This window comes from Taeniopygia guttata, chromosome 8 (assembly GCF_048771995.1).
Source record: "Taeniopygia guttata chromosome 8, bTaeGut7.mat, whole genome shotgun sequence".
Lineage (NCBI taxonomy): Eukaryota > Metazoa > Chordata > Aves > Passeriformes > Estrildidae > Taeniopygia > Taeniopygia guttata.
The window spans coordinates 20,872,796-20,877,939 of record NC_133033.1 but is presented as its reverse complement, the minus strand read 5'-3'; positions in this window follow the sequence as shown (position 1 = coordinate 20,877,939).

Below are 5,144 nucleotides of genomic sequence, written 5' to 3'. Positions count from 1 at the left end.
CCGCGGGCTGATTTCTTAGCTTGATTTCAGAGCTTTCCTCCTGTTGTAGGTGTGCCTGGCTGTGGTGGCTGCTGCTGGAGCCTGCGGTGCTCCCAGCACAGCCTCGGGGCTGCCCCCCTGCGCTGCTGCCTCCTGTCCCTGCTCAGGGCCTGGGGGCCCTGCCCTGCTCCCTGGGCTCTTGCACCCGCCCTGCTGCTCCTAGGAGGGAGCTGGCCCTTGCTGTGCCCTGCCACCCTGTGCGGCTGACCGCTGAAAAGGGACAAGGAGGGATGCCTGGTGATTTTAGGAGGTTTGAGTCAAAGGCAACACTTATCTGAGAAAGCCCAATCTGTTCTAGGGCTATATTTATGTTCTGAACAGGTGACTAGAAAAGTCTCTCTATATTCAGTATAGCCTTCTTGCCCAAAGAGTCAAAGTCAAAAGTGTCACAAGTATAGATTAAAAAATATATTTAGAATCTTTAATCAAAAGATTCTCAGAATAGCAGAAGAGTTTTTAAAAAACAGATGAACTCTGTAGGTAATGTAACCATCCTGTGTTGTCATTGATAAAAAACTTCTGTAAGATTAAAGCACTGGAGGTTTTTTTAGGAGACATTCCTAAATCTTTAAAGAAGTTGGATATTACAGGTATCAAATCTCAAGTATTCAAGAAAAACATATTTTATAAAATGCCCCAGTTACAGTAGAATCAAAGAAATAATTTAAGAGCTGTTTGCTCTCCTGAAGAATGTAAAATTTCAGCTACAAAATTGCAGGAGTTAATAGGCAATGTTCTTTATGGATAGATGATTCAGTAGACAGCTGAAGCACAGGTCTCCAGGATTTTTAAATCCTGCAGAGCATCATCATTGTTAGAGGTTGTGCTAATGTGATCTGTGTTCATCCACTTGGCCTGTATGTTTTCTGTGGCACCAGTTTCCTGCTGGGCACTTGATTTCTGACCTGTAGCTCTTTTTCCTAAGAATAGTAGCATCAGCAGAGCTTTGAAATGCTTCTAGGTCTGGCTTTAGATGCAAGGTCTGGGCTCCAGCCTGTGCCCAGATGAGTGCTTCCAGCAGCAGCACATTGTAAGCGCTTTGTCTTGGTCATGGAGAGATTAATTTGGATGCCTGAAATGAAACCAAAAAGTGATGTTAGTGGGAGCTCAGTGCAATGTGTGTAGGTGAACTCTGTAATAATGACATTTCTCACGCTGCTGAAATGTCAGTCCTCCAAATGTGTTTGCACCTGTCTAGCACAGACCCACAGGGCTGTCCCTTGGATTACCCTCTGAGGGATCCCTGCCTTTGTGTGGCTTGGCTGTTTAAAGCTGTGCTGGAAACAAAGCTCAGGCAGCAGCCCCTGTCCTGGGCTGTTCAGTGCCCTGCAAAATGGGCACGTGTCACAGGAGAAGTCAGAACCCAGCTGAACCCCCACTGGTGATTTCAAATAATGATTTCTTGCTTGTAAATGATATTTACCTGAATTACAGCACCAGTCTGTCTGAATTAAGACATAGTACCTTTTTCATGCTCAACCAGCCCAATGCTTTGTGCTAGACAAGAAGTGGCAAAGAAAAATATGTGAAAAAAAGAAAATATAAATTTGCTATAGTTTATTATATAATAAGATTCCATATGGTTTTTAAAGAATTATTTTATAATGTTATTCAAAACTGAGCTAATTACATCTATATAACGAAGCAAGTATTCATTTTACCTTAAATAAATTAAAAACAATGAACCTTGTTGCCTCTTAAATATTTATTGTATTTATGTTCTTTATTTATATCCTTCCATGTGTGAAGTGAAGAGTGCTCCATCAGGTGACAAAAAACTTCTGGATGTACTTAACAGACCATTTTAAGTGTGCAACCGAACTGGATTTGATCTCATAATTTAAATATTGCTCAACTTCCCTGCAGTCCTTGGAGTTACGCCAGAAATTATTTCTGGCTCATGCAGTAGATGATTTTCAAAATTTTAGGATTATGATGAAGGATTATCATTATTATGATTATTATGAAATTATTATGATGATGAAAAATAATAATTTTTTTCCTTACTCATGAAAAAAGAGCTACAGTATCTAGACACCTAATAATGCAATTCAGCGGAGTTATCTTTTAGTCTATCAATAATATATATCAAGTCTGCTTCCAGTCTCTGAGGTTTTGTGATATTTATAGCACTTCATCTAAGTGGATTTTATTGATATAATTTAAATATTTATTGTGTATATATTGATATAACAGTAATTAAAAGTTTTTTTCTGGTAAGTTAGATGCTTTTTTTTCTTTTGCTATGTTTTTGCTCTTCTAATACTAATCAGTTTTGATATCAAAAAACCTTACAATACTAAAATCAATACAAATGTAATAGAATTTAAAAAAAAACCCCAACAAACCAAGAAAAACATAAGCCACTCACTCTAACATTTAAATTAAAATGTCATGGGCAAAAGTATTTCTTGTCTCAGATGTCCTTTGCAGTTCCTTCAAGCAAGGTAAAAATCAGAATCATGGACAATTCAAGACTCGTTTTTAACAAGCAGGGACTTTGTAAATGAAACAGCTCCAAAACATGCCAAACAAGGTAATTTGTAGAAGAAATTATATTTGTGGTAGAGCTAGTTTCCAATTAATAGGCAAGACTCATTTTCTTGTTGATATAAATGAGGCAGATCTCTGGATTTGTGTTTGTGGTCACTGTCTCAGATGTCCCTGTAGGAGGTTACGAGACCTAAGGAGTGTCTGTATCTTCCAAAGAGCCATGGCTTTCTCAGGAGTGTGCCTAATGGTTTATCTATCAACATGTGTGAAATACCTGAGGCTCTCACCTCCTCATTATTGTCAGCCAGTCATCCTGCTGAAGTCACAGCATTTAAGCCTTCTGCACAGCTCTACGCTACTTACTCAGTTTTCAGGGAGACCAGTGCACACCTGAAGAATGAATTTCACTGTTGTGTCTCATTGTGGATAAACTGTTGGATCAAACATACACAGCTGGTACTTCCAACTTCTGCTGTGCATACAAGTCAAAGCAGGATCTACTTGCACGTGTTCATTGTCAAACCAGCAAGTCATTATCTGCTTTTGCTCTGTGGCCTCCTGTTTCCTTCTGCACTACTCTGAACAGTGTGGCACACCATATAAATTATACCTATGCAGGACGCATTTATGAAAGCCAGGTCTGCCACAAGTAGCTTTTTTTCTTGTTCAGGAAAAACAAATGCATCTCTCCCTCGATTACCTTGAATTTGGACTATTGACACTAACTTTTCACATTTTAATGATGGAGTGCTAGTGTTACTTTTTGAGTGGTTCTAATTAATGTATGGTATTAATATACACACACAGCACTTAGTATGATCCATAAGAAAATAGGTGGAACATTAAGACCTCAGACAGTGTCAATGCTGGTTATATTAGGAACCTACTGGCAGGCAGTGAGATCTTAGGGTAGCACTGTTTTTAATTCCCATGTATGTCATCTATCTAGGTATTGTATTCAGTAATGAGTTCAGATACTACTTGCATATTCTGGTTAGGGGCAAAAGAGAATGTTACTTCATTAGATAAAGAGGTAAGGATGATGGTATGAGGAGAAAAATGGAATCTCAGGCTATACTTATCAGTATTACACTGCTGAGATGCAGTGACCTTCAGCAGTATTCACTTTCCTTATTCCAGATAGGGGTAAAGTATGTTCAGGCTCTGCCTGTTCCAGTGTTTTCCAGTATTTCCCACAAACTGTGGAGGACCCCCGGTGTGCTTGCCATTCAGAGAAGCTGGAGGAATGGGGTGACAGGGACTTTATGAAATTCAATGAGGACAAATATGAAATGTTGCATATAGGAAGGAATAGTCCCTTGCAACCACAGGGAGCAGCTGTGCTAAGAGGACACGGGGGTCTTGGCAGAGAGCAATCTGAGCATGGGCCAGCAGCATCCTGGGTTGTATTAACACGATCATGGCCAGGAGATGTAGATTATGCCCTTCTACTCTGCACAAGCCAGACTGTATTTATACACTAGTCCAGTTCTAGGCTTCCTAATACCTGATGATCATGGATAAACCACAGAGTTCAGCAGATGGCCACCATGATATCTGGGGGCTGGAGAACTTGCTCTGTGAAGAGGGGCTGAGGAAACTGAACTTGCCAACCAGGAGAAAATAAGGCTTTGAGGCAACTTAAAAGGAGGCCTCTATCTTGCTGGTACCTACAGAGAGTTTACAAAGGAAGTAGGATCAGGCTTCTTGCAGTGGGGTATGGTGGGATGATAAAAGACAGCAGACAAAAAGTAAAATGAGAACAGCCCCATGTGAGGACAATCAGGTTCTAGGCCAGGCTGCCTGGAGAGATTGTCCAGTTTCCATCCTTGGGGGTCTTCAAGGCTGAAATAAAGACCCGAGTAACCTTGTCAGAGTTCATGACTTTAAGCAGGAGCTCCTTTCCCACACCACTTACTCTGCAGCTCAATGAGCCTATAACACAATCCAGCAGTCTTTATACTCAAGTCCTAATATAAGTAGCCCTTTTTCAAACAGTAGTCCACAGTCAGACCCTGGTATTGTAGTGCTGAAATACATTTTCCATGCACCAGGAAAGCAAGTCTCAATTCAGTGGCGGCTGAAATTCCTTTTCACTGCAACTCTCTTGTGGAAAGAGAGACTGTTGGGTGACATTTTCTATCCATTTACTCTTAGACCGCCTGTGCACTTTTCCATTAACTCCACTAATTTATTTATGAAGCCATTATGAAGAAAAAAGCGCTATACGTTTCCTCATATGATGTTTATTCTGTTAGGCCAAGTAGCCCGACTCGTTCAGACTGCACTTAGGTTGGGATGCTCTTCACACACCTTCACCTGAGCTCTCCACCGCTAAACTAGAATGGGGGGGGGGGAGGACTTGAATAAGCCCAAGTATCCAGACTAGATCTTTTGCAGCGTTTGTGGTATTTCTCTGGCAGAGCTGGAAACGCTGAGCTGCTAGAAGCGCGTGGGTGCGGGCGGAGCGCTGTGAGGAGCCCGGGGGGCCGCGGCCGCCCCCGTTCCTCAGCGCGCATTTGCCGCCCCGCGGCGGCGGCGGAGGGAGCACGGGCGGGGCGAACCGCGCCGCTCCCGCCCCTCTCCGCCCCTCTCCGCCCCTCTCCGCCCCT